The sequence below is a fragment of the Macaca mulatta genome, chromosome 4 (assembly GCF_049350105.2).
Source record: "Macaca mulatta isolate MMU2019108-1 chromosome 4, T2T-MMU8v2.0, whole genome shotgun sequence".
NCBI classification, from domain to species: domain Eukaryota; kingdom Metazoa; phylum Chordata; class Mammalia; order Primates; family Cercopithecidae; genus Macaca; species Macaca mulatta.
The window spans coordinates 153,529,667-153,549,751 of record NC_133409.1 but is presented as its reverse complement, the minus strand read 5'-3'; the positions used below and the strand labels follow the sequence as shown (position 1 = coordinate 153,549,751).

At 49.2% G+C, this 20,085-nt stretch overlaps 1 protein-coding gene and 1 pseudogene across 2 annotated transcripts in view; one reads left to right on the top strand and one right to left on the bottom strand.

Annotated features, from left to right (window-relative positions):
- MAMU-AG (major histocompatibility complex, class I, AG) overlaps nt 1–20,085 on the bottom strand; it is a 180,421-nt gene that overhangs the window by 30,162 nt on the left and 130,174 nt on the right. The window lies entirely within an intron of this gene.
- On the top strand, nt 2,199–5,491 carry LOC106992378 (patr class I histocompatibility antigen, alpha chain G; annotated as a pseudogene). The gene is made up of 8 exons (XR_013416719.1): nt 2,199–2,291; nt 2,418–2,687; nt 2,931–3,201; nt 3,812–4,106; nt 4,160–4,292; nt 4,686–4,718; nt 4,861–4,906; nt 5,073–5,491. The product of XR_013416719.1 is annotated as a patr class I histocompatibility antigen, alpha chain G (transcript).

Sequence of the window (20,085 nt, the reverse complement as noted above, 5' to 3'; positions counted from 1 at the left end):
CTCTTTCCTTTATAAATTACCCAGTCTCAGGTATTTCTTTATAGCAGTGTGAGAACGAACAAATACAACTTCAAACTGATAGAGTAATGCTGACATAATAGTTTGTGACTCTGGGTGTAGAACATAAAACTCACTGCAGGCTCCCCCTTCTCTCTCAAGGTCTCTGGGATCATGAGCTCTGGGGGAAGCCACCTGCTGTGCAATTAGCAGCCCTGAGGCCTGAGGCAAGGTCCATGTGGCTGAGAACTGAGGCCTTCTGGGAACAGACAGCAAGGAACTAGGCCTTGTAGGAAAGAACGCTCTTGGGCACCAGGAATTGAGCATAGCCCTCCCTGTTCTCTATATTGACAGCCAGCAAGGAACAGGAACCTCAGTCTTACAGCTGCCAGAAACTTCATTCTGCCACCTCTGTATAAGCCTGAAGGAGGAGTCAAAATGAAAACACAGCTTTTGGAAGCCCAGAACAGAGATTCTCTCCACATTTTGCCCAGATTTCTGACCGAGGAACTATAAGCAGATAAATGGGTGTTGTTTTGCTGGTCGTGGTAGTGCATGAATGAATTGATGAATTGATATGCGCACTAGTTACATAAAATAAAATCTTTCTGAACTTTTTCAGTATTTTACATTTTATAATTTTCTGTGATGCAATTTAATACACTTATATTTCATTCAGTCATGAGAAATTCATTTAGTCCCTACGATGAACCAGGTATGCCCTCCTATGCTCAAATGCCTGACATTCTAGAAGCTTCACAAGAGCAAGGTGGAGCCACTGGAGTGTTTTAGGTGGAGAAATGACACACTGTGACTCACAGCAGCAGGACCACTGTGGAGAGAACAGTCACGTACGTAGCAGGTCATGGAACAGTGCTAAATCCACAATTCAGGAGTGACAGGGTGGTGGGGATTAAGGGGAGAAGAGGGCCTGAGGGATGAGAGGGACGGAGGGAAGGGCTGGAGAAGCAGAAGGTGAGGAAAAGGAGCAGAGGGAAAGAATTCCAAAGCAGCAGAATTCTTAGGTTTAAATACATTGTTTTATAGATTTTAATACATCCATCTACAGAGCCTCGCAGGGTGACCTTTGAGGTTGGCCTTTAATGTCTTATGTGGGTCTGCCTAGATACTAATAGTTTTTTATGTTAATCAGGTTTAAAAGTACTAAGTATTCCTAAAAAGTATACACACCACTTACATGTGGATACTTCCTAAAAACAGGCAGTGCATGAGCACTAGTGAGGGGCATTGTGACTGCGTTGAACACTTGCAACTGTGAGGTGAATAAAGACTGTACTGACTCATGGTTGCAACATACAGTACCACAGTGTGCTGCTTTGTATTGAGGAGATGTCCTGGACTCACAGGGAAACTCAAGGCTACGGAATGGTGGTAAATTTAAAATACAACAAGCGGGAGTCACAGATACATTGTCTGGGAAAGTGAAACTTAGGAGCTTTGTGAATCCTGTTGTAACGCTTTTAGACATATTTATATATGAAGGGGCCAAAGTCACATTTTTTAGCAATTACATTCCTGATCATTCAGGGGTTACCAAGATTCTGCTACTCACTGTAGTTAATAAACAAAAAGCAAACTGGTCTCTGTTCTATCTCATGCACTCAGGCACAACTTTTCCAGATTTAAAGAAAAAGAAAAAAGAAAAGAAAAAGAAGCCCTGTCTCTACACCTCCATTCCCAGGGCAAGCTCAGTCTCTGGCTCCAAGCTCTCTGGGGTGAGTTTTCTTCTAGAAGAGTCCACTGGGACAGGTAAGGAGTAGGAGGCAGGGAGTCCAGTTCTGGGACGGGGAGTCCGGGATGAAAAGTGAAGGGAGAGGGACGGGGCCCATGCCAAGGGTTTCTCCCTGGTTTCTCAGACAGCTCCTGTGCCAAGACTCAGGGAGACATTGAGACAGAGCGCTTGGCACAGGAGTAGCGGGTCAGGGCGACGTCCCAGGGCCCCAGGCGTGGCTCTCAGGGTCTCAGGCCCCACAGGCAGTGTATGGATTGGGGAGGCCCCGTGTTGAGGGTTCCCCATCTCCGCAGAGTTTCTCTCCTTCTCCCAACCTGTGTCGGGTCCTTCTTCCTGGATTCTCACCGGGCGACTCCAGTTCTCACTCCCATTAGGTAACAGGATTTTAGAGAAGCCAGAGTCGCCGCGGTCCCGGTTCTAAAGTCCTCGCTCACCCACTCGGACTCAGATTCTCCCCAGACGCCAAGGATGGTGGTCATGGCGCCCCGAACCCTCCTCCTGCTGCTCTCGGGGGCTCTGGCCCTGACAGAGACGTGGGCGGGTGAGTGCGGGATCGGGAGATGGCCTCTGCGGGGAGGGGCCAGGGGTCCACCCGACGGTGGTGCAGGACCCGGGGAGCCGCGCGGGGAGGAGGGTCGGGCGGGTCTCAGCTCCTCCTCGCCCCCAGGCTCCCACTCCATGAGGTACTTCAGCGCTGCCGTGTCCCAGCCAGGCAGCGGGGAGCCCCGCTTCATCCCCGTGGGCTACGTGGACTACACGCAGTTCGTGTGGCTCGATAGCTACGCTGCGAGTCTGAGGATGGAGCCGCGGGCGCCGTGGGTGGAGCAGGAGGGGCCAGAGTATTGGGAAGAGGAGACACGGATGGCCAAGGCCCACGCACAGACTGACCGAGTGAACCAGCGGACCCTGCGCAGCTGCTACAACCAGAGCGAGGCCGGTGAGTGACCCCGGCCCGGGGCGCAGGTCACGACCCCCCACCTCCATGCCCTACGGACGACCGGGGTACTCCCGAGTCTCCAGGTCTGAGATCCACCCCGAGGCCGCGGGACTCGCCCAGACCCTCTACCTGGGAGAAGCCCACGCGCCTTTACCAAAATCCCTGCGGGTTCGTCCCGGAGGGGGCGAGGCTCGGTGGGCGGGGCTGACCGAGGGGCGGGGCCAACCGAGGGGGCGGGGCCAGGGTCTCACACCCTCCAGTGGATGATTGGTTGCGACCTGGGGCCCGACGGGCGCCTCTTCCGGTGTGAACAGTTCGCCTAGGATGGCAAGGATTACCTCGCCCTGAAGGAGGACCTGTGCTCCTGAACCGCAGCGGACACTGTGGCTCAGATCTCCAAGCGCAAGTGTGAGGCGGCCAAAGTGACTGAACGAAGGAGAGCCTACCTGGAGGGCACGTGAGTGGAGTGGCTCCACAGATACCTGGAGAATGGGAAGGAGATGCTGCATCGTGCGGGTACCAGGGGCCACAGGGCGCCTCCCCGATCTCCTGTAGACCTCCCACTCTGGCTTAGCACAAGGAGAGGAGGAAAATGGGAGCAACACTAGAATAGCGCCCTCCCTCTGGTCCTGAAGGAGAGGAATCCTCCTGGGTTTCCAGATCCTGTACCAGAGAGTGACTCTGAGGGCCCGCCCTGCTCTCTGGGACAATTAAGGGATGAAGTCTCTGAGGGAGTGGAGGGGAAGACAATCCCTGGAATACTGATCAGGAGTTCCCTTTGACTCCACTGCAGTCTTAGGCACCAGGACCTTTCCCCTCAGGCCTTGCTCTCTGCCTCACACTCAATGTGTGTGGGGGTCTGACTCCAGCTCCTCTGAGTCCTTTGGCCTTCACTCAGGTCAGAATCGGAAGTCCCTGCTCCCCCGCTGAGAGATTAGAACTTTCCAAGGATTAGGAGATTATCCCAGGTGCCCGTGTCCAGTCTGGTGTCTGAGTTTTGTGCTCCCTCCCCTCCCCCCACCCCGCCAGGTATCTGGTTCATTCTTAGGACGGTCACATACTGGTGCTGCTGGAGTGTCCCACGAGAGATGCAAAGTGCCTGAGTTTTCGGACTCTTCCTTTCAGACCCCCCCCAATTCACACGTGACCCACCATCCTGTCTTTGACTATGAGGCCACCCTGAGGTGCTGAGCCCTGGGCTTCTACCCTGCGGAGATCAGACTGACCTGGCAGCGGGAGAGTGAGGACCATACCCACGACGTGGAGCTCGTGGGGACCAGGCCTGCAGGGGATGGAACCTTCCAGAAGTGGGCATCTGTGGTGGTGCCTTCTGGAGAGGAGCAGAGATTCACGTGCTATGTGCAGCACCAGGGGCTGCCTGAGCTGCAGGAGCTCCTCTGGAGACCTTTAAGAGGGTCGGTGGTGGGGCCTGGGGTCAGAGACCCTCACCTTCCCCTCCTTTCCCAGAGCAGTCTTCCCAGCCCACTATCCCCATCATGGGCATCATTGCTGGACTGGTTGTCTTTGCAGCTGTTGTCACTGAAGCTGTGGTCACTTTTGTGCTGTGGAGGAAGAAGAGCTCTGAGTTTTTTTGTCCCACTGAGGGTTCCAAACCCCAGGTAGAAATGCCCTGCCTGGTTACTGGGAAGCACCATCTACACTCATGGGCCGACCCAGCCTACACCCTGTGTGCCAGCACTTACTCTTTTGTAAAGCACATGTGACAAAGAAGCACGATTTATCACCTTGATGATTGTAGTGATGGGGACCTGATCCCAGTAATCACAGGTCAGGGGAAGGTCCCTGGCTAAGGACAGACCTTAGGAGGGCAGTTAGTCCAGGACCCACATCTGCTTTCCTTGTTTTCCCTTATCCTGCCCTGGGTCTGCAGTCACACATTTCTGGAAACTTCTCTGGGGTCCAAGACTAGGAGTTTCCTCTAGGGCCTCATGGCGCTGCCACCTTTCTGACCTCTCAAAGGACATTTTCTTCCCACAGATAGAAAAGGAGGGAGCTACTCTCAGGCTGCAAGTAAGTATGAAGGAAGCTGATCCCTGAGATCCTTGGGATCTTGTGGTTGGGAGCCCATGGGGGAGCTCACTCAGGCAATATTTCCTCCTCTGGCCATATCTCCTGTGGGCTCTGACCAGGTCCTGTTTTTGTTGTACCCCAGGCAGTGACAGTGTCCAGGGCTCTGATGTCTCTCACGGCTTGTAAATGTGAGACCCTGGGGGCCTGATGTGTGTGGGGTGTTGGGGGGAACAGTGGACACAGCTGTGCCATGAGGTTTCTTTGACTTGGATGTATTGAGCGTGTGCTGGGCTGTTTCAAGTGTCACCCCTCACTGTGACAGATACGAATTTGTTCATGAATGTTTTTCTGCAGTCTGAGACAGCTGCCCTGTGTGGGACTGAATGGCAAGATTTGTTAACTCTTTCCCTTTGTGACTTCAAGAACCCTGACTTCTTTTTCTGCAAAGGCATCTGAATGTGTCTGTGTTCCTGTAGGCATAATGTGAGGAGGTGGGGAGACCAGCCCAACCCCATGTCCACCATGACCCTCTTCCCCACGCTGACCTGCATTCCTTCCCCAATCACCTCTCCTGTTCCAGAAATGGGGCTGGGATGTCTCCATCTCTGTCTCAACTTTATGGTGCACTGAGCTGTAACTTCTTACTTCCCTATTAAAATTAGAATCTGAGTATAAATTTACTTTTTCAAATGATTTCCAAGAGAGGTTGATGGGTTAATTAAAGGAGAAGATTCCTGAAATTTGAGAGACAAAATAAATGGAAGACATGAGAACCTTCCACGGTACACGTGTTTCTTGTGCTGATTTGTTGCAGAGGAGGAGACTAGATGGGGCTGTGCACAGTGGGTGCTCAGGCCACCATGAACTTTATGTGGTCACTGCTCAGCTGGGTCATCTTTGCTGCTCCATTGTCCTTGGCCCTTCAGTAGAACCTTGTCCCACCAGGACCTGTGATCACAAGTGTTAGGCAGGAATCTAGACCCAACGTGGCGGCGTTACCCGGCGTAGCAGGCCTTTTGTTAAAGACTCCCTTCACCCTTGTACACACCCGGAGACTTACATGCGTCAGAGTTCTGGCTGGGCAACCACACTCCCCCATGACCCGCAGCTCACCTGCATTCCACAAGTTCCTAAACAGCAGTTTCGGTTGACAGTTTCCAAAGATCCCTTCCTCATGACCCTTACTCAACTCCTGCCCTAGTAGTTTCAAGACCCCCCAGGCCCTGTTTGCACAACCAGCTTCCCTACCTCTTGGACTATAAAAAGCCCCTCAGCGCTACTTCCTCGGCCCGCACCTTTGGACCGAGAAACCTCGCCTGCGAGTCCTAATAAAGGCTATTCTCACTGCCATTTGCCTTGTGTCTTCGTTCCCGGTTTGGCTCCAGCCTCAGTTTACCTTTACAACAGGGACTTGGATATCACCTATGGTGGCCCCTACACATAGAAGTTCCTGTGTTATCAGAAGAAAAATTTTCAGACCCCTATACCTCTTCTTCCAGGTCTCTTTCAATTGTATTTCCATCTTTTCCCCAACCACCTTCTTTTTTTTTTTTTTTTTTTTTTTTTTTTTTTGAGACTGAGCCTCACTCAGGCTGGAGTGCAGTGGCGCCATCTCGGCTCACTGCAACCTCCACCTCCCGGGTTCAAGTGATTCTCCTGTCTCAGTCTCCCTAGTAATTGGGACCACAGATACGTGCCACAACGCCCAGCTTATTTTTTGTATTTTTAGTAGAGATGGAATTTCACCATATTAGACAGGATGGTCTTGATCTCCCGACCTTGTGATCCGCCCACCTCTGCCTCCCAAAGTGCTGGGATTACAGGCATGAGCCACCAAGCCTGGCCTCCCCAACATTCTTAAAGGAAGCAGATTCTGAAACTTCCAGAGGAGAGGTGCCAGAGTTTTTCATCATAGGTTACTTTCTGTTGGAACTCCTCTTCTGCTCTCTCTCCTACTCTTCTTCCTGCCCTGAGTTGTAGTAATCCTAGTGCTGGCTCCAATCCAAACTCATGGATTTGTAAAGCAGAGTCTAATTTAGATTCACATGTGGTTGGATAATTGGACCCATAAGCCTAGGGTTATCTTTCCTGAAGAGAAATATATGTTTGTGTGCTGCAGTGTGCAGGAGGGTTGGTGTGGGAGGAGGGAGGGAGTGAGGACACAAAAGTAGCCCTGGTAAGAAAAGCACTGGTGCATTTATGTCCACATGAGATAATATTGTTCTGTAGCTGCTACAAAATGACATTTGACCTGAGGTTTTTAGAATAGGGAGATGCTCTACAGTGATCATCTATTCAACTTACATTTGTTGTCTGCTAGGGATATGACTGCTTTTGCATTTAGAAAACATCATTAAAGTAAAATTAGAAACATTTCTGGCCTTGTGGTGTATACGTTCTAGATGCAAGCTTGTCCAACCTGTGTCTCTCGGGATGCACGTGGCCCAGGACAGCTTTAGAATGTGACGACTTTTTTGTTTATTTGTAGTGGCAGATATCATGAAAATTATCCACGCACCTTTTTTTCTTTTCTCTATTTTTTTCTGCTCATCAGCTGTCATTAGTGTATTTTTTTGTGTAGCTCAAGACAACTCTTCCCATGTGAACCAGGGAAGACAAACGATTGGACACCTCTGTAGGCAGATGATAGATATAGTATAAGCAGAGTAGGAACCGAAAATGCTTGAGTGAGAAGGTGGCAAGTGCTGTGTGGCAGGTGATCCAGAGTGCGGGCTGTGGGGACAGGGAGGTGGCTGTTGTGCTGGGTGGTCAGCATGGGCCTTGTTGCAAATGTGACCTTGGAGTAAAGATTTGAGGGATGTGAGGAGTTGTCCACAGGGATGTCTGAGAAAGTTCTTTTCAGGCAGGGAACCTTCAGTGCAGATGCACTAGGGCAGGAAATTGTCTGTGTTCCTGGAAGGATGAAGAGGTCAGAAGGGTTGAACAGAGAGAAACTGAAATGAGGTCAGAGGTGTGGACAGAGCAGGTAGCCCTGGAGGATGTGGAAAGGGTGTTGACCTTTGCTCTGAATGACATGGGGAGTTAGAGGACATTGTTGAAAAGTGGGACATGGTAGGACTTATCCTTTGAAAGCTTCTCTCTGACTGCTGTGCTGAGAACAGTATTGAGAGGTGGGGACCAGTGAGGCAGTGGGGAAAACAGTGGGAAAGGAGTGGAATATTCCAGAATGGAGATGTTGCTTACCTTGACTGGGGTGTGAGCAGGGGAAATAGTGGGAAGTGAAGGGATTCTGGATGAATGTGAAGATGGACTTCACAGCACTTGCTAATGGATTTATCTGTGGTGTGAGAAGAAGAATCAAGGACACCTACAGTGTTGGACTGAGTGGGCAGAAGGGTGGAGCTGCTGTCAGTGGAGATGGGGAGACTCTGGCAGGAGCATACAGAGGAGAGGGCATCGCAGGCATTCAGTGGAGGAGACATCTACGAGGAATGCAGGTGAGGGGCCCAGATGCCTCTGCAGCTACAGATTCATCATCCAATCACTCTCCTACTTCCACCAGCCCTGTGTCTCAGAGCCAGAGCACTGATTCTCCCCTGGGCTGTCTGCACAGGCAGGTGAAAGTCAGGGAAGTTACGGTCTGCTGTTGGTTATAATAAGTCACAGATTATTGTGCTTTCTCAGATAATTAAAGAAATAATAAGATAATTTTTAACTAGAACACTTATTGAGAAGACCACCATAATGCAAAGATTTTATTCATCTAAAGAAGGCAACATAAGAAAAATAGTTGAGCAAGAAAGAGATAATATTAGAAGGCAGCAAATGACAATGTACAGACTTAAACCCAATGAGGTCAACAATTACATTAAACATAATGGACTCAGACACTCCAGTTACAAGACAAATAGTGCAGAGGGGTAAAAATAAATAAGTAAATAAATAAATAACCGTAGGCTATTGACAAAAGCCATAATTTCAGTAGAAGGTACAGAAAATTGAAAAGGATAGAAAAGAAATACCAGACAAACATTCATGAAAAACCACATGGAGATGTCCTTTAGAAAAATTACAGGACATGGGTCTCCTGAGACATAGAGCACATGCAGACAGCTCACACTGTGTTTTTCCTTTTTTTCAGAGACAGGGTCTGTTGCCCAGGCTGCAATGCAATGGTGATATCATACCTCACTGTAACCTCAAACTCCTGGGCTGAAGCAATTCTCCTGCCTCAGCCTTCCATGTAACTAGGACGACAGGCATGTGCCGCCACAGCTGCTATAATGTCTCATTTTCTCATTTGCTGTGGTGTGATCAAGGAAACAATATCGTGCCATGTGTTTGACTTGCAGCAGGTACATAACAAATGTCAGGTGAATGAAGAAATAAAACCATTTAGTAATCCAAGCCATATGCACATTTACATTTTACAGGTGAGGAGCAACATCCCAGACAAGTAAAATAAACTGATTTACAATATCCAGAGCAGAATCGAGAACACATTCCCTGTGCTAAAGGAATCAGAGCTCTACCAAGGGTCATAGCAGGTATCATGCAAGTCAGATACGCTAATTACTAGAATTGGAATTGATACATTTTGAGATATACTAAACAAAGGGTTTGGGAGGATTAATTGAATGCAGAAATAAAGGAAAAAAAATAGATTTGTTTAAAAGATGGATAAAGTCTTTAAAGAAACAACTTTTTTTTAAAGTGACCTTATGTGGACCAAAGCAGAGATAAGCTCAAGTGTCAGGTGGGAAAATGCCTAAGTGCAGCTTCCAGACCCAAGGGAGAACCAACAATCCTGGGACATTTTCGGTTGTCACGTGGGGATTGGTGGGAGGGGGTGAGTGGGGGTGCTGCCGGCAAACTTCCCACAATGCGCAGGGCAGGCCGCGCCACAAGAGAGTCTCTGTCCCAAACTGTTTATAGTGCTGCTTTTGAGAAACCCGCCCCAGAGGTAAGTGCTGTAGTGTCCTCACCATTTCACCGATTAAGAAACTGAGGCACCAGGAAGAAAAGTGTCAGTAGGACCAGAGCTGCAGGTTGAATCCGGGCCACCTGGTTGCAGAGTCTTGGCTCCCCTGATTAAGTCAGGAACCCGGGAGCCGACCACAAACAATCCCAGCTGCGTGGTGCCTTCATGGTCTGTGGGCGCCCCCTGGTGTTGACACTGGGCCTGTGGCCAAATGAGGCTTGCGAGAAAAGGAAACACAGGTTTGGGTAGCGGGATAGTCCTTCAGGCTCTCCAGATTTCAAGCCATGACTGACACTGAGAAAAAATAATGTCCGCCTTAATTATCTGTCCAACCTTGTTTTTCCCAGTCCCGTCCAGTTCCCTCCATCGACTCCATCAACATCAGTACCTGCCAGATGCCCGGTACCCACCATGTGAGGAGTGAAAAGGCCCCAGGACTAAAGGACAAGACGAGGTTCCACCCAGTCATCCCTCCCTTCCTAGAGCTCTAGCTCTGTGCCTTTAGTGTTTAGGCTCTTAACCTGGGGTCCGCGAACCCACTTTCCTGTGGCACTGCATGCAGAAGTGATGTTACATGCACACATGACTTCATTACAGGACATTGGATATTAATATTCATCAGATCAACGGCGGGCCCAAGACACCACTCTTCCCCCAACAGTTTGTGATCCTCTAAATTAAAGAAAGGGTAGAGATTGAGGGAGGCCCTAACTCCAAATCTTCTACCACTTCTAGGGAAGTGCTGAAAAGAAGTGCAAAGTACTCAACCCGCTCTGGGGATACACCGGGAAAGCAGAGGTTTGATGGATTTCAAATTCCATCAAAGAAACACAATTTTGGCAAAATATCCAAGTCACTTTTCTAAGCCCCGGGCAGCAGCTCAAAACAAACAACATCAAAAACAAAACAAAGTATCAGCCCAGGTGAAATCATTGAAGCTATAAAACTTTGTGAGACCTGTAGTTACAGAGGACAATTCAATTTAGGGGTGCAGCAGAAAACCCCTACATCATATAGTGTGGGGAAAAGAAAGAGAGATCAGACGGTTACTGTGTCTATATAGAAAGAAGTAGACATAAGAGACTCCATTTTGTTCTGTATTTGAGATGCTGTTCATCTGTGACCCTACCTCCAACCCTGTCCTTGCAAGAGACATGTGCTGTGGTGACTCAAGGTTTAAAGGATTTTGGGCTGTGCAGGGTGTGCTTTGTTAAACAAGGGCCTGAAGGCCGCTTGCTGGTTAAAAGTCATCACCATTCTCTTAATCTCAAGTACCCAGGGGCACATACACTGTGGAAGTTCGCGGGACCTCTGCCTAGGAAAGCTAGGTATTGTCCAAGGTTTCTCCCCATGTGATAGTCTGAAATATGGCCTCGTGGGAAGGGAAAGACCTGATGGTCCCCCAGCCTGGCACCCGTGAAGGGTCTGTGCTGAGGAGGACCAGTACAAGAGGAAAGAAGGCCTCTGGGCAGGTGAGATAGAGGAAGGCATCTGTCTCCTGCCCGTCCCTGGGCGATGGAATGTCTCCGTGTAAAACCCGATTGTATGTTCTATTTTTTTTTTTTTTTTTTTTTTGAGACGGAGTCTGGCTCTGTGGCCCAGGCTGGAGTGCAGTGGCCATATCTCAGCTCACTGCAAGCTCCGCCGCCCAGGTTTACGCCATTCTCCTGCCTCAGCCTCCCGAGTAGCTGGGACTACAGGCGCCCGCCATCTCGCCCGGCTAGTTTTTTGTATTTTTTAAGTAGAGACGAGGTTTCACCGGGTTAGCCAGGATGGTCTCGATCTCCTGACCTCGTGATCCGCCCGTCTCGGCCTCCCAAAGTGCTGGGATTACAGGCTTGAGCCACGGCGCCCGGCCTGTATGTTCTATTTACTGAGATAGTAGAAAACCACCTTAGGGCTGAAGGTGGGACGTGCAATGCTGCTCTTTATGCACTAAAAAGGTTTATGGAGATATTTGCATATGCATGTCAAGGCACAGCACTTTTCCTTAAACTTATTCATGTCACAGAGATCTTTATTCATATGTCTTTCTGCTGACCTCCCTACTATGATCCTATTGTCCTGCCACTTCCCTTTTTCTAAGATGGTAAAGATAATGATCAATAAATACTAAGGGAACTCAGAGACGGGTGCTGGCGCGGGTCCTCTGCATGCTGAGCGCCAGTCCCCTGGGCCCACTTTTTCTTTCTCTATACTTTGTCTCTGTGTCTCATTTCTTTTCTCAAGTCTCTCCTTCCACCTAACGAGAAACACCCACAGGTGTGGAGGGGCAGGCCACCCCTTCAATATAGGGGGGACCTTCAGCAGTGCATAGTGAGGCCGCTGCTGTGTAAAAAGATAGAATCTCCTTGATTCCTGATGTTTACATTTACTACTCACTTCTTTGACTTTTTAGATGCCAATTTCACATTCGACATCTTTCAGTTATTTTCCTTACTGTATCTAAGCAGAGGATTTAAACTTGTTTCTGAAGCAGAAAACCAGGGACTGGTTATGAGCTATCACCCCACTTTGTGGCTCTCTTATGCAATAAGCACAAGAGATTGTGGGCCAACAGAATTTGTAGCAAGGTAAACATAAACCCTTCATTTCAGCCTCTTTGTCTGGTGATGTTCTAGTCTTGCTCCAGTCTTAACATTTTAAAACATATAATTTTGCTCAAATTTCATTTTATAGGAAGTCATATATATTCATTTCTGTTGGGTTTGTCAGTGAAAGCCTTCTGAAAACAACTGTGGAGGAAAGACAGGTAAATAAATGCACGGTGCTCCCATGTGTTAGTGCTCACTGCATCTCACCAATGTGTTGAAAGGACACAAAGATAGATGTGTACCCGCCCCTCTCGCTACACTCTTTGTTCTGCTTTCTAATCTCTGCAGGTACCAGAGGTTTCGTAAGTTCTGTAAGTACATGTTTTTCTTTCTGAGGCCAGGTCACAAGGAATGTTTAAGTAAGATAGCCAGGTCACAAGGTGTGTTTAAGCAAGATAGCCATAAACTGGTTGTGCAACCTGACGCAATATAATTAACTGCCTTTGTGTAGAACTGCTCTTCTGCCTCAAGGGTTGTACTGAAATATCAGAAATGGCAGGAACCAATCATAGTTTGCCAAATCGCTTTGTTCAAACTCCAGCCAATCATACCTCTAATTTGTATAATGATTCTATGCCTACTTTCCTTAGACTATATAACATTGTTCGGAGCTGAGTGGGGGAGCTCTCCTGCCCGTCTCGTTTCGCGAGTGAGGGAGAGTTCCAGGTTCGAACCTGTAATAAAGATCCTTGCTACTTAGCTTTGACTCTGGACTCTGGTGGTCTTCTTCGGGGAATAAATGGTCTGGGCATAACAAATGGGGGCTCGTCCAGGATTTCCCCCAAGCCCACCAGACCCCCAAGTCAATGGATCTTAATCTGTAGGTAAGCTGGCTTTGTCACTGTCTCTGTCTTTGCCTCTGTCTGTCTCCCTGAAATTTCACGAAATCCGTAATCTGTATTGGTCTGTTTTGTAAGTGGCACGGTCTTGGCGGACGTGCTAAAAGACAGCCACTCGGGACTGGTGGGAGACGTCCCCCAGTGCCCATCTGGGGGCCTCCATTCTTGGTTGCCCCGTCTGACTCAGGTCGGAAGTCCGACACGCGCTCGCGAAGGCTCATCATTTCTCACTGTCTGTCCGTTATTGTTAAGTGTTAAGTGTAAGTCCAAAACGAAACATAAAACCTTTTCTTCCCCTTCCAGGACCGGACCTGTCGGATACTCCCCTCTGCTTCACACTCATTTTCGTCCCTCCTTCTCTTTGTAGGAGCAATCCAAAGATAGGCAACAACCAGAGCTCGCCGCTCTCACTCCTTGTTACCAATTTTAAGGATGTGAAGGCTCGGGGGCGTAACTTAAGCGTAGAACTAAAGAAGGGAAAGCTACTTTCTGCCATTCAGAGTGGCCCTCTTTCGGCGTAGGGTGGCCCTCCGAAGGAACTTTCTGTCTCTCTATTATTACTAAGGTAAAAACTAAGATTTTCCTGCCAGGGCAGTCAGGACATCCTGATCAAATTCCTTATATTCTAGTGTGGCAGGATCTTGTGGAAAACCCACCACCCTGGATAACTCCATTCATCCTTGAGCCCTGCAAAGTCCTAGTAACGCGACCTACAAGACAAAAGACTCCCTCTGCTCCCTCGGCCCCTGTGCTGCCGGACAGCCAGGACCCCCTAACGTTAGAACCCACACTTCCCCCACCATATCCGCACCTTATCCCGCAGGACCCAGTCCCCTAGGGTGGTGCTTCCGTAGAGGGAAACGGAGAAGCGGAAGCAGCCGAGAGCGAAAGTAACCCAGGGGGGCCGGCCGGCTGAACGCAAGGCCGCGTACAGCGGGACCAAGCTTCCCGACTCCCTGACTCCACCGTAGCCCTGCCTCTCAGAGAAATAAGATCGCTCGATGATACCGGGCTCTCCCGTCTCATGTATTGGCCTTTTTCCACTAGTAATTTATACAATTAGAAGTCCCAAAATGCTCGGTTCTCAGATAATCCCAAAGATCTAACTTCGTTGTTAGACAGTGTCATGTTACTCACCAGCCGACCTGGGATGACTGTCAACAGCTCCTCCGAATCCTGTTCACAATGGAGGAGCGGGAAAGAATCCAAGTTGAGGCCAGAAAACTGGTTCCAGGAGATGACGGCCAGCCAACTGCAAATCCTGACCTCATTAATTTGACCCAGCCCAGATAGGACTACAACACGGCAGAAGGTAGAGGACAACTGCTCATTTATCGCCAGACTCTAATGGCGGGTCTCCGGGCTGCAGCTCGCAAGCCCACCAATTTGGCTAAAGTATATTCTGTGTTACAAGGTAAGACAGAAAGCCCCGCTGTGTATTTAAAGAGATTAATGGAAGCCTTCAGACAGTTTACCCCTATGGACCCGGAAGCACCGGAAAATCAGGCAGCAGTAGTAATGTCCTTTGTAAACCAGGCAACACCAGATATTAAAAGAAAACTCCAGAAATTAGAAGGTTTAGAGGGAAAGCAGATTCAGGACCTCCTTCAGATGGCCCAGCGAGTTTATAATAATAGGGATACTCCAGAAAAGAAACAGTTCAAGGCAACCAAAGAAATGATCAAAGTCTTAGTAGCAGCTTTCCCCCAGGCAGGGAATGGCCAAAGCAGAAAGCAGAAAAAGCAAGGCTCTAGGCAAGGATTAGAAAAGGATCAGTGTGCTTATTGCAAGGAACGTGGTCACTGGATTAAAGACTGCCCAAAGAAACGGAGACCAGCTAACCCTGCCTCCGTGCTCGTTACCCAGGACTCTGACTAGGGGGGATGGGGTTAGGACCCCCTCCCCGAACCCAGGGTAACTTTGCAAGTGGAGGGGTCCCCAGTTCGCTTCTTGGTCGATACTGGGGTGGAACGCTCAGTCCTAACCAAACCAATTGGAAAAATGTCTAAGAAAACATCCTGGGTGCACGGGGACACAGGCATCAAAAAATACCCCTGGACAACCCAGAGGACTGTAGACTTAGGAACGGGAAAAGTCTCCCATTCCTTCCTAGTCATCCCAGAGAGCCCCTGCCCTCTACTAGGGAGGGACTTGCTGACAAAAATGGGGGCCCAAATCCACTTTGAGCCAGAAGGGCCCAAGATAACTGATTCCCAAAACAGGCCAATATCTATCCTGACTGTCACCTCAGAAGATGAGTACAGACTCCATCAAGAGCAAAAGCCCCCCGATCAGGAAATTGACTCTTGGCTCCAGCGTTTCCCGAAGCGTGGGCAGAAACTGGGGGCTTAGGGCTAGCTAAACATCGACCTGCCATATTTGTGGAAGTTAAGCCAGGGACGGACCCGGTTCGGGTTCGGCAATATCCTATGCCCCTGGAGGCAAGAGAAGGAATTACGCCCCATATCCGCCGACTCCTAGACCAGGGAGTCCTACGGGCTTGCCACTCATCCTGGAATACTCCACTGTTACCTCTTCGTAAACCCAACAGTACGGACTACAGGCCAGTACAGTATTTAAGAGAAGTTAATAAAAAGGTCATGGACATACATCCCACTGTGCCCAATCCATACACCCTTCTGAGTGCTTTACATCCCGAAAAACAGTGGTATACCGTTCTTGATCTAAAAGATGCTTTCTTCAGCCTTCCTCTGGCTCCCAAAAGTCAAGAACTCTTTGCATTTCAATGAACGGATCCTGAGAGGGGCATCAACGGTCAGCTAACATGGACCAGGCTGCCACAAGGGTTCAAGAACTCGCCAACTCTGTTCGATGAAGCCCTTCATGAAGATCTAGGTGAGTACAGGCGGCAACACCCTGAAATAACTCTTTTGCAATATGTTGATGATCTCTTAATAGCGGCCAGGTCCCCGGAAACTTGTGTTCAAGGGACTGAGGACCTCTTGAAGACTCTGGGGGAGCTAGGCTACCGAGCCTCAGCAACAAAGGCTCAGATCTGCAAGTCGGAGGTAACTTATCTGGGGTACCTATTAAAAGGGGGGCAACGCTGGCTAACCAAAGCCCGAAAGGAAACAGTCCTACGCATCCCTAGACCTCAGTCGACACGGCAAGTGAGAGAATTCCTGGGGTCGGCAGGGTTCTGTAGGTTATGGATACCCAGATTTGCTGAGTTAGCCAAGCCCCTATACCAGGCAACAAAGGAACGGCAGCCCTTCAATTGGACGGAAGAGGCTGAGCTGGCCTTTCAACAAATCAAAACTGCCTTGTTATCAGCCCCCGCGCTGGGGCTCCCTGATGTCTCCAAGCCCTTCCACTTATATGTAGATGAAAGTAAGGGTGTTGCAAAAGCCGTGTTAACACAGTACCTAGGCCCCTGGCAGAGGCCAGTTGCCTATTTGTCAAAAAAATTAGATTCAGTGGCTGCTGGCTGGCCACCCTGCCTGCGGATAATCACGGCGACTGCCCTAATGGTCCGAGACGCTGATAAACTTATCATGGGGCAAGAGTTGCACGTTATAACCCCGCATGCCATTGAAGGCGTCCTCCGGCAGCCGCCGGACCGATGGATGAGTAACGCCCGGCTCACCCACTATCAAGGACTGCTATTAAACCCCCTCAGAATAACTTTTCTGCCCCCAACCTCTTTAAACCCTGCTTCACTGCTGCCAAATCCAGACTTAGACGCCCCATTCCATGAGTGCACTGAGATACTGGCTCAGGTGCATGGGGTGCGGGAGGACCTGCAAGATCGTCCGCTCCCCGACACAGAACTCATCTGGTTCACTGATGGCAGCAGCTACGTCCACCAAGGCCAGTGGTATGCAGGAGCGGCTGTAACGTCAGAGACTGAGGTAATCTGGGCGGAACCCTTGCCTCCAGGGACATCGGCCCAAAGAGCTGAACTGATAGCGCTCACACAGGCCCTCACCCTAGGGGCAGAGAAAAAACTAACAGTATACACGGATAGCCGCTATGCTTTCGCTACTGCGCACATACATGGGGCCATCTACAGAGAGAGGGGACTATTAACAGCCGAAGGCAAAGAAATAAAAAACAAGCAAGAGATCCTAGCTCTATTAACTGCTTTGTGGAAACCAAAGAAATTGGCTATCGTACATTGCCCTGGGCATCAGAAACCAACTACACCAATTGCTCGAGGCAACTTCTTAGCCGACCAAACCGCAAGGAGCATAGCAAAAGCTCCCAGTCAGCTCCTCGCGCTCCAGCTCCCCGATCCTGCCCCGCGAAAATTGCCATGTTTTCCTGACTATACTGAACAGGATCGCGAATGGATGGACATGCTTCCCCTAAAACAGGTTCAAAATGGGTGGTGGACTGATATAAATGACCAAACCATCCTGCCAGAGAAATTAGGACGGCAGGTGTTGGAACACATCCACTGGACAACTCACCTGGGTGCCCGGCGAATGATAGACTTAATCAGGCACGCCAAGTTCAGAATCAGGCGCATAGCTGAACTGGCCAGCGATGTCACAACAAATTGCAAAGCCTGCCAACTAAACAACGCTTGCCCCCAAACCCAGACCGCCGCAGGAATTAGGTGTAGAGGAACTAGGCCTGGTATCTATTGGGAAATAGACTTTACTGAGATAAAGCCTGGAAAATATAGGTATCAGTACTTACTTGTCTTTGTAGATACTTTTTCAGGATGGACAGAAGTGTTCCCAACTAAGAGAGAAACTGCTCAGGTTGTAGCAAAGAAAATTTTGGAAGAAATCCTCCCCAGGTATGGCTTTCCCATCCAGATAGGGTCAGACAATGGACCAGCCTTTGTTGCTAAGGTAAGTCAGGATTTGGCTTCCATTCTTGGGGCAAATTGGAAATTACATTGTGCTTATAGGCCCCAAAGCTCAGGACAGGTAGAAAGGATGAATCGGACTCTAAAGGAGACCTTAACTAAATTGACCATGGAGACTGGTGCTAATTAGGTAGTACTTCTCCCCTACGCTCTGTTCCGGGCCCGAAATACCCCTTACAGACTGGGCCTCACACCATATGAAATCATGTATGGCAGACCCCCACCCCTGGTCCCCAGTCTAAAAGATGACTTACTCAAACCTGAAACTGAAAATGTCTCTGAGCTCTTGTTCTCCTTACAAGCCTTACAGAAAATTCACCAGGAAATTTGGCCCAGACTACGAGAACTGTACGAGGCAGGACCTCCGCCGACGCCTCATCCGTTCCAGCCGGGAGACTGGGTCCTAGTCAAGCGCCACCGGCAAGAAACTCTTCAACCCAGGTGGAAAGGACCACTGCAAGTACTCCTGACTACTCCCACCGCTCTCAAGGTAGAAGGCATCGCTTCGTAGATCCACTACACACACGTCAAACCAGTAGACCCAACATCCGACCTTCTCGGGCCGTCTGGAGCACCGGTTACATGGACTGTAGACAAAGCTAAGAACAATCCCTTAAAGCTAACCCTGCGCCGTCATCCCCATAGCCGTAACCATGTCTAGCTTACCTATGCTTTTATGCCTTATGCATCTGACTCTCCTCACTGCTGCGCCGTCTAATCCCTATGTCTGGAGGTTCTGGCTCTATGAAAACAAAACTCATCCTGGGGAAACCCCCCAGGTGGGTAAACTGCTGGCTAGTGCAGACTGCCCCCCCTCAGGGTGTAATACTATAGTTTACCTCAATTTCACTAGGTTCCAGATTGCCCAACCAGCAATACCCATGATCTGTTTTGAATATGATCAAACTGAATATAATTGTAAAAATTATTGGTGGCACCAGAGTGCAGGTTGCCCATATAGCTACTGTAAGACGCACTCTGTCCGATACTGGAGAGAACAACAAGGGTGGTATTTTTACCAAACTGAGTCTCCCGTCACTTACACTTGGATAATTAGAGACCCATAGGACTCTCGGTGGACAACCCCACAACATGGGGGAGTATATTACTCATCAACTAGTACCCGGCCCAGTAGCCGTTTATATCTGTGGAGAAGTCTAGTCCAGATTCAACCCTTAATCCATACACAAATCCACAGGCAAGAAACCAAGCTATCACAAGACTTGCAGCCCTTCTCCTGGCTAACCCTACTACAGGAAGGGCTAGCATTCGCCAACCTCACCGGTTTAGGCGACCTGTCCTCTTGCTTTATGTGTGCAACCCTAGGAAGACCACCATTAACGGCTGTTCCTCTATCCTCCCCTCCCACAAACTATACAGGTTTTAACTCGTCAATAGTCACGATACCCGATGTGGCCCTGTACCGTGACCCATACCAAGAGAAATACCCCTATTGTTATTTGGCATTTAGCAAAAGCCTCTGTAACCAATCGGCTACATACCCTAATAGTCCCATATATGCTCCCCCTGGTGTGTTCTTCTGGTGTAATATGACTCTGTTAAAGACTCTGTCCAAAAGCATCTCTGACGGACAGTTGTGTATCCCTGTTACCCTAGTTCCCTGACTGACACTGCTAACCCCGGCAGAGTTCATAGGCTGGGCAGGGACCGCCCCAACTAAAACTGTGCGACATAGACGAGCAGTTTTTCTACCACGAATTGCTGGAATATCCTTAACCACCTCTGTCGTCGCAGCGGGGTTAGCAGGAGGGGCCCTACAACACTCCATGATAGAAAACGACAAGCTGTTACAACAATTCTCTGTTGCTATGGAAGACTCCGCCTATTCCCTAGCCTCCCTTCAGTGGCAGCTCACCTCCCTAGCACAGGTCACCCTTCAAAACCGCAGAGCCTTAGACTTACTCACGGCTGAGAAAGGAGGTACCTGTATGTTCCTCAAAGAAGAATGCTGTTTCTATATAAATGAGTCAGGGTTAGTTGAGGAAAGAGTCCAACACCTACACAAACTAAGCTTAGAAATGAAAAAGCAAAAATTCACTACAGCCGCTAACAATTGGTGGAGCTCTTCAATGTTTTCCCTTCTGGCACCCCTTTTAGGCCCCCTAATGTCTTTACTACTTCTATTCACTAT